Source organism: Bicyclus anynana, chromosome 2, assembly GCF_947172395.1.
Source record: "Bicyclus anynana chromosome 2, ilBicAnyn1.1, whole genome shotgun sequence".
Classification (NCBI taxonomy): Eukaryota; Metazoa; Arthropoda; class Insecta; order Lepidoptera; family Nymphalidae; genus Bicyclus; species Bicyclus anynana.
Genome location: NC_069084.1, coordinates 3452167 through 3461933, shown reverse-complemented (window position 1 = coordinate 3461933; position 9767 = coordinate 3452167). Strand labels below are relative to the sequence as shown.

At 37.1% G+C, this 9767-nt stretch overlaps 1 non-coding gene across 1 annotated transcript; it reads right to left on the bottom strand.

The window, feature by feature from the left end:
- Positions 1-204: 204 nt before the first annotated feature.
- Positions 205-319, bottom strand: Trnal-caa (transfer RNA leucine (anticodon CAA)). Its single transcript has 2 exons — positions 282-319; positions 205-249 (listed from the first exon to the last, which is right to left on the bottom strand). It is a non-coding gene; the product is annotated as a tRNA-Leu (tRNA).
- Between the last annotated feature and the right edge of the window lie 9448 nt (positions 320-9767).

Genomic DNA, 9767 nt, shown 5'->3' with positions numbered 1-9767 from the left:
CGCTAATTAACTTACTAACTTTTCTTTTAATTGACCATTTCTTTAATGTTTTTATTTTAATTATTCAGATAATGGTCTATGTCTGAGCTTTGAAATAAAAATTTAAGTAGATTTTTTTTTTATTTTAAAGTATTTGTTAATTTTATAAAAAAGGGTTTTATAAGCGCGGTAGCTTTCTTTCTAGTTTCCAAAACTTGAAAATTATGTCAGAAGTGGGATTCGAACCCACGCCCTCAGAGAGGACCAGAACAACTCGAACCTACAACAGTAGGCAAGGAAACCTTGAGTCTGGCGCCTTAGACCGCTCGGCCATCCTGACAGTTGGTGATATTGCCAAAATTACTGTTCATATTAATTAAATAACAGTAATATTAAGTAAACATTATCTTGATTGCAATGCATTGACCTCTTTGGGGAAACCGAGGGTTTTGTCTATGGAATTATGGACGAATTTATAAAGACGAAAAACTGCCGGAAACATATTATGAAGAATATTATAATTAAACATTCTAAACACGCTTAACTTACGAATTATTTATACTAGCAAACCCAGTCAAGCAACGCTTTGACTAATGTGCGCTTTTTCTCACCCATCCCTACTCCGACCCTACCCCTACCCTACCCTACTGCCTAGATACTGTAAAATATGTAAACTGCCTATATTTTTCATGCATGTATAAACCCTTTCTTAAATTCCTTGATTTCCTTGGAATTCCTTAACTCTACGCCCACTGGTCACAAGTCCAGGGCTCTGGTCGGAGTTTTTTTCTCTGCCACACGATGGACCACTTGCACGGTGAATCCATGGAATGCTAAGATATTCGTTTCATCTGATGGAATGGCAACTCCACACAAAACACAGTAGGTACGTATTGGTGGACCCCCATTTTTTTGCTCGCTGGGAAATGCATTTAATCATCCCTCCCGAAGGTATCGCAGTTATTTGGACTCACCAGTCAAAGGACCAGAATACCCACTTAAACCCAGTGCAATCCGCGTCTTGGATGAAGCAACAACGGATCGAGTGAGACATCCCACACTGCCGCTTCAACGTTATCCATAAGAAATTAAACAACTTAGAGAAGAGACATTAGTTAAACCCCATTAGGCGGACCAAAGAAATCATGCAAGTTACGAGGAGCCTTTGGATGTAGGTGACGCAACACCGTGGAGTTTCGAAGTACCTACATACAAGAGATTTTTGTCAAGCAGTACACATCCATTGGCATCAATGACTTGTTTTGTCGACGCCCTGTGGTTTCATCCACATAGTTCTCGTTCCCGTAAGAATACGGAGATAAAATATAGCCTACTACGCTCACAAATAACGTGGCTTTCTAGTAATAAAAGAATTTTCAACATCATTTCAGTAGATTCAGAGATTACCTTCTATGACACCACAAACTTAACCTTTTTATAAATTAGTAGTACAGAAAACACCATCTAAAGAACATGTCTTCCCGGGTACTGTTTAAGTAAATTAATAAATAAATAAATAAAATAAATAAACTGAAAACATCTCAAGGATCTTACGATCTTTTACATAACACCTACTTCAAAACTCTGAAATAGCTTTACAAACTTCAATAAAATACCACAATTTCATATTAGACTATAATTTTCGCTAATATATAGAACATATTATCATCTACTCGTTTAGGTATTAATTAATATGTGTATAATAGGTGAATACATTTAGTACATTATAAACAGTATTTGACCTACATGCTCAGTCGGTGCTCTAAGACGCAGTTAATTATATTGGCCCCCGCTACCTTGCTAATGGGCCGTAGCTTGTGACAAAGATATAGGGGTCTTAACCCATCCCTCGTAAAACTACGATAAGCTTGAATTGGAAATGACTAAAACTTGGTTGACTAAAACTACATTTTGATTGTTCAAAAAAAAGTTTAAATGAAAGGTTAAATTGTACTGTAAAAAACCTAAAACAATAAAAAATAATATTGTGTGTACTACCTTCTGATCAATTTCAAGGCGGTGCCAAGCCAGGGAAGTTTTAATTAAAGCCGTTTCAAAAAGAACTACGGGAAAGTAAATCTATCTGAAATACTAAATCTTGATCTATCTATGATTAAAACTGCTTGAGTTATTGCATCACTGTCTTGGCACCGCCATCACATTGATCAGAAAATAGCACACGCAATGTTATTTTTTGCATTTTAGTTTAATGGAAACATTTATGTGATTTTGAAGTCAGTTGTTTTTTTTTATTAAAATTTTTTATTTCTCCATTTTTAGTGATATCATAATTATGTTAAATGTACGAAATATGAATATCCAAAAAACGTGAAATGTATCATTACCAATGAGGACTCATCTTCATCATCAGACACCTAATTACAGTCACAACTCATCTAGGTGGAAAGTTATCATGATTCCAAATTAATGAAGTCCAATCACAAGTTAAGATTGTTACCCCTTTGGTTACTGGCTCCGTCCCCTGTCTAAGTACTCGTATAAACACAAGGCTAATTACTGAAGCTTGACTCATATTAACTTAGTATGCTTATAAATATATGCTTTAAACGTTTCTAACCAAAGTTATCAAGAAAATTATTTATTTTATGAAACGAAATGAGCGAATGAGAAATGAATTAAGTAAGCTAAGTTTTTATTTTATTGCACTCTGTATTTTTATCTCTTTGTACTGTTTGACTCATAAACACTTGTTATTTCGACGTAAAATTTAGTTTTTCAAAAGGAAAAAAAGCGAACTATTATAGGATAATTTGGTTTTCCGTCTGTTATGACCGATATTATATGTCTCTGTGTAGCTTATAAACGGATGAAGTAATTTTGTTTGACTTTATTTGAAAACTCTTAATTTTGTTTCGTGAAAATTAGTTCAGCCATTTACAAAATATGAAGGGAAAATGTCATCATCATCATCATTAACAGCCAATGGACGTCCACTGCTGGACATAGGCCTCTTGGACTTCCAAACAAAACTATCTCAAGCCGCTAGCATCCAGCGGCTTCCCGCAACTCGCTTGATGTCCTCAGTCCACCTAGTGGGGGGTCGACCAACACTGCGCTTTCCGGTGCGGGGTCGCCGTTCCAGCACCTTGGGACCCCAACGTCCATCGGCTCTTCGAACTATGTGGCATGTGTGTATACATTTGCACTTCAGCTTCACGACTCGCTGAGCAATAACACTGACTTTGGTTCTTCTGCGGATCTCCTCATTTCTGATTCGATCAGGTAAAATGTGGAAACTATAAATATGAATTATTGTTATTAGTTGAGGTGGGTTTAATTTACCAAAATAATTTCTAACTAAACTAGAACTGACCTTTAGCTTCAGTTCATAGTAAACCACTGAACGCTTTCTACGAAATAACTACACGGTTAGCAAGTATGTGATCAAAGCGTAACCTGGCAAAGACAGCGATTTAAAGGTATTGAGATTGAAACCGCAACTGAAAATAGTGTGACCATACTCTATGCGGAATACAAGAAAAAAGGCTTTAGTTAATTGTCGTTAATTGTTGTTAAAAACTGTTTTTTTAACCCTCGACGCAAAAAGAGGGGTCTGCCTGTCTGTCAGTCTGTCTGTGGCAGCATAGCTCTCTGATGGATGATGCGATTTCGATTTAGTTTTTTTGTATGAAATGTGACTTACGGGTGAGTGTTCTCAGATATATTTGATGAAAATCAGTTGAGCCGTTTAAAAGTTCTGAGGGTTGTAAATCGGGAAGACTAACCGAATGTCTGCAAATATACTCAAGTCTGGTCAAAGTCAAATTCAAAATTCAAATTCTTAGGCTTGAAAGGCTTAGTTTACAAGCACTTTTAAAAAGTCAAGTTATGACATAATTTAAATTAATCTAATGGTGGTAATAATAGTCGAAAACTTAAAATTGAAGTTACGAGGGTTTCAAACTCAACCAAGGTTTATTTTTTTGTATACCACCATTTTACGAACTTATTTAGGTAGTAAGACTAACAAAATATCGAATACTTATAAACTATGTACCTAATCTGATTAATACCTAAGTATATTTTGTGGCCAGAGTGTTCAATGGGTTTCGCACTGACTGTTTATAATACAGTTAGCGAAAAATGCGTGGAAATTTCAATGTTTCCAAGAAAGCGATTTCATAATATTTATTTTCAATTCAACTCAGCCTCTGAGGTAGAGCAAACAATTTGCTTGTCTTTTACCTTTAAAGTATAGAAGAACACACATTTTAGGAATCTTCAAAGTTATTTTATCATAAAACACGTTTTCAATAAAATAAGGCAAATTTTTACGATTTTTTTTTTCTATTTAAACTAATATTTTAAAAAGATAAAGTTTGTGGTATTGTAAATCTCTGAATCTACTAAACCGATTTTAAAAATTCTTTTACCCGTATAAAAGCACGCTATTTGCGAATGTCTAAAGGCATAATAATCTTTTATCATACCTAAAAATTTTCTTAATTATCTTCGTGTGTGAAGTCTGCCAATTCGATTGGGCCAGCTTGGTGGACTATTTGGCCTCACCCCTCTCATTCTGAGAGGAGACTTGAGCTCAGTCAGCCAAATAAGGGTTGATAATGACGAAAATTATCAATATTACCCAAAATCGATGTTTAGTTTGTGATGAACACCGAAAATCGAGTTGAACCATCGATGTTTTTTTTTTAAAAACTATTCTATTAAAATTAATTTGACGTAAACAAATCTTTGATGGTAATCTTATAGAAGATTTTCAAAGGCTCGCGTAGCACCCAAGCGTGCCAATGCCATTAATTCAACAGTCCCCGCTAATTCATCTCGCTTCTTAGATGCTCTCTAATAGTGCAGAAGGTAATTGATTTTATGCTTCGTCTATCTAAATACTTATTAGACTGAATGAGTTTGTACACTTGGATTGGTTTTGTGAAGATAGCTTGAAGTTTATCGTTTGTCTTATATGAAAGTACGAGGTTACTTTCGTATAACACAAAATTCACTGAATTTTGGAATATTAATCGTAGATAAACAAAATTATTGTTCCAACAAAAAGGTATAGATTGAGAACCTGTGACAGTCAGACCATCTTCATTTTATAAGAGCTGAATGCTTGTCAGCCAACGCTCCTACCATAGATAGAAGTAAGTAAGTAAGTAAATAGAAGATAGATAGAAGTAAGTAAGTGGCTTTGGGGAGTAGCTGGTTTTAAGGGTCCATACCGTCCAAATACTCGCTAAAGAAATCATCTGTCACTTAGCGTCTTGGCAACCTATCGAAAAACAATGTTAAAGATCAAACTAAATAAACGGCTAACTTACTTAATTAAAAAAATAGAACTGGTACCAAAACCTCATATAACAGTTGTGGGTGTAAATACCACAAAAGCAACCCTAAGTTTCACCTGCACCACCTTCTGATCATTGCCGGATAGTCTTCTTTTTTGTCGTTGCGCTCTTGACAGAGCGGTCGTGGTCTTTAGGACGTGTTGGAGTTAGAAGTAATACGCCTCACGAGCATTCGCCACTTCTCCTTGTGTGTAGTGAGTTGTGTGCCATATAGTCTTGCCATATGTTTATTCACTTTCTTTCACGTGGAATTCAGTTTTTCACAAATCCCGCGGGAACCATGGCTTTTTCCGGGATGAAAAGTAGCCTATGTGTTAATCCAGAGTAAAATCTATTTCCATTCCAAATTTCAGCCAAATCGCTTTAGTAGCCGCAGCGTAAAAGAGGAACAAACATACTTACACACTTACACACAAACTTTCGCCTTTATAATATTAGTAGGAAGTAGGATAGTAGGACTAGCAGAGGTCCCGCAGTTTTACCCGCGTACTTCCCGTTTCCGTAGTAATACCGAACTAATTTTTTTTTTTTTTTATTCTTTACAAGTTAGCCCTTGACTACAATCTCACCTGATGGTAAGTGATAATGCAGTCTACGATGGAAGCAGGCTAACTTGTTAGGAGGAGGATGAAAATCCACACCCCTTTCGGTTTCTACACGGCATCGTACCGGAACGCTAAATCGCTTGGCGGTACGTCTTTGCCGGTAGGGTGGTAACTAGCCACGGCCGAAGCCTCCCACCCGCCAGACCTGGACAAATTAAGAAAATCTCAATCTGCCCAGCCGGGGATCGAACCCAGGACCTCCGTCTTGTAGATCCACCGCGCATACCACTGCGCCACGGAGGCCGTCAAAATAGAGAAATGATGGTAAAATCAGTCTTTAATCTATCCTAAAACATCAGCGGATATAAATGTTTAACACACAGAAATCATTTGCAAGATTTCCAGATATATACAACATTTGTTTTACTTAGCTAATAAAAGCATATAGAGGAAATTGTAAAAGGAACGACTGTGATATATAAAAGCCTTACCCTGTATGACGTGCTCACAAGTACACTATAACTTGGAGCTTAGGGACCCGGAGCAAATGCACTTACCGTTCTACCGTCCTGATATTTATATTTCTCTATAAAAGAAACTAAATGCGAACTAACTAAGAAAGTTAAATGTAAGGAGCAGGGGAATTTAAAGAATTTGATGGTAATAAAATCTTAGGATATATACAGTTTTCATCGTTAACAACACATATTCGGCACACTGTTAAGCACAAGTCTCTTCTCAGAATGAGAGAGGTTAGGCTTATAGTTTACCACGCTGACCCAACCCGAATTGACAGACTTCACAGATGTAGAGAATTAAGGAAATTCTCAGGTATGCAGGTTTCCTTACGTTGTTTTTCCTTCACCGTTTGAAAGATGTGATGTTTAATTGGTTAAAATGCACATAACTAAAAAGTAGGAGATGCATGCTACTGACCGGATTCGAAACTACGACCTCCAAAATTTGAGGCATGACCTTTGCCACTGGGCCATATACACAATTTTGCAGTATTTATATTCGATGTACCTGCAAACCTAATTGTAAATGTGTTTGTTTTTTCACATACCATTAGATGGAACGTCTGCTAGGTCTGTCAATTAATTATTACTATAAAAAATCATCAATGTAGGCCCTAAACCCCCATTGGAGCTTGGTGGGCGTTAAACGCCAAATCTCCTCTCCTACGAGTAATCTGAGAGTAAAGTGACCCATAATCGAATGCTTATGTTTTTACCTTTACTGCCCCATAAAATACACGGGCACGTCTTTTAAAAAAATCTATTTGTGATATCTCACTATCACCATTTCACAATATCTCAATATAGTGAAAATGGTGATAACAAAAAAGGAAACTCTGGCTGAGCTTATTGTGAAGTCTTTTCGATCCAAGGTGCATTTGGAACCCACATAACTTTCCACTTTACCGACCATAACTACATAGCCTTTACCTATAACTTTACCTTAACGTTTTAAAGGTGCTTGTAAACAAAACCTACTTGAAATAAATGAATTTTGATCACTAGCTTTAAAGAAGATGATCCATTTCAGGTCCACTCTTGTAACCCGTATTATTAAAATTTAAAAAATACAAGGATTTTATTAATAGTGAATAAATCTAAATAAATAAAAAGAAATTAATAAAATTAAAACCCAAATTTTTGAGTTATATCAAGATGGCGCCCTTAAAGCAACTATGACATGACAATCGACAGCAAACGTCATCTCGACTACTGCATTGAAAACGTCATCAATCCGCCATTATTACCCATATTATGTATGTATTGCATTTCTCGGGAGATAATGAATACATTTCGAAAGAATTAAAATAAATTCGTAGATTTGTTTAATCAAAAATAGTTAAAAAAAAAAATATTATCTTTTATTTCCGCCAGGGTACAATGACTGACCCTAGGCTCCATACAAATTTGGCCCATCTCCTATAATCGTATATACAAAATTATTATTACTATCCGCGGGTATATAACAGTAAATCTGCATCCGATAGTGTTTGTCGCTCATAAACGGGGAGCACAACATAACTCGTGGTTCACTAAACACGGTATAAAGTTTGATAAGCTTTGTTTACTGAATAAATATGTTGAAGTTACACTGTACGTCATAATACACTGAGATCCTGGCAACTTTACTCGGGTAGTAAGCGATCCCGATTTTATACTGTGATAATATACACGGTGCTGGGGAGTATTTCCCATAACTTTAAGATGTTGTCGAGTCCATTTTATGAGCCGAACAGAATAATTAATATTTTTTAACAAAAAAAAAAACCTTTTTATGTTTTCACTAGCTGACGCCGCGCGGTTTCACCCGCGTGGTTCTGTAGAAATACAGGGTTAATATAACCCTATAGAGAGTTAATATAAGCCTATAGCCTTCCTCGATAAATAGGCTATCTAACACCGAAAGAATTTTTCAAATGGGCCCAGTAGTAGACACAAGGTGTACGAGGTCAGTTGACCTCGTACACCTAGTGTCTTCAAGGGTTACGAGGTCGATGGACCTCGTACCGCACCGCATAGTTTTAGTATGAGGTCAAAAGACCTCGTACCGCACCAGAGGAAAGAACAGAAAAATCAGTGCCGCAACAAACCTGCTAGAGAAGTAAAAACCGATTGCTTCTATGGATCTTTGCCATCTAATACTGTCCTACCATTTATTCGAGCTATATTTTTTATACTTCTGTGGCGATTTGAGCTACTATGTACTACGTAATCAGTGGTACATTACGTAGGTACTCACTTGAATGCTATCGTTAGCCATCGCCTTTGTGTTGCCGACCACGTAGCATCCCCAGTAATAAATAATAATAAGTACGAGAGAGAATCTCAGCTTTGCTCTTATTGTCCTAATATTTCTGAGGGACAATGGAAAAAATGCCGGCGAAACTCCGTTGCGCACATTTGTCAAGTGTTTGTATGTTGGAGCGAAATATTATGGTTTTATGAGTGCAAGTGTGGGGACAAAAACTGAGTTACGTTTGTGACTGCGAGTTGTACGACTTGGAGCCTGCAAAACCAGTCATGCCTAATTTTTAAGCTATTGCATAGCTTTTATCGCGGACTTTGGTCGCGGGCGGCGACCGAATCAAGAAATTCCGTAACGAAAATAAACCTAACATTCAAGCCGTGCATCAAGTTAACACATTTCAACGTTGTCATATCGACTCAACTGGACAAGTGGTGTAAAACTAAGGGGCAAAACTTATTAAACCAGGGTTCGATTCCAGCTCAACGTAAGGACATTTTTTATTTATTCTTTTTCAAAGAAAAAAAAATACGCGTTAACGCGACATTAGGCGACGTCCCCGATTGCCACAAGTATTTTTTAAAATATTTTTTTTGTGTCTCGGTTTGGTCTGCAATCGACATCTGCAGTCAACAGACTATAAGCGGATTAGTGGTAAGAAAAAAATGGCGTTGGCAGACCTGGCTACTCTCCTCAAGTTTGCATTGAGTAGAGCACGTCTGCCCGTTTCAGCCATTTGACACTATTACCAGTGGGTTTGGATATTTCAACATTCCCGATGTTGTTGCTTTTTTATCTCTTTCTGACTTGTTGGTATTGTGTGGTTGGTGTGGTATACCTCATTTTTTTGACACTGAATGCTTCTACTCCGTAAGTATGGTTGCCTATTGTATCGTGGAGGTTTGGAAAGGTAGCAGGTTTTCGTTGCAGCACTACGTGAGATGTTATAGAGAGATGCCTGCTCCCTGGATGTCCACAGCTAGACATACCTATTGCATGGAATTCCAAGAACCAATTGTATGGAACCTATTGTATGGAGTTCCAAGAACCGCCAGCTTCCTGCAACCTGCTGGATGTCGTCAGTCTACCTGTTAGGGGGTCCTTCTTTCATTCATTCATTATCAACTTTTTTTAGCGGGCCACTACAGGGCCA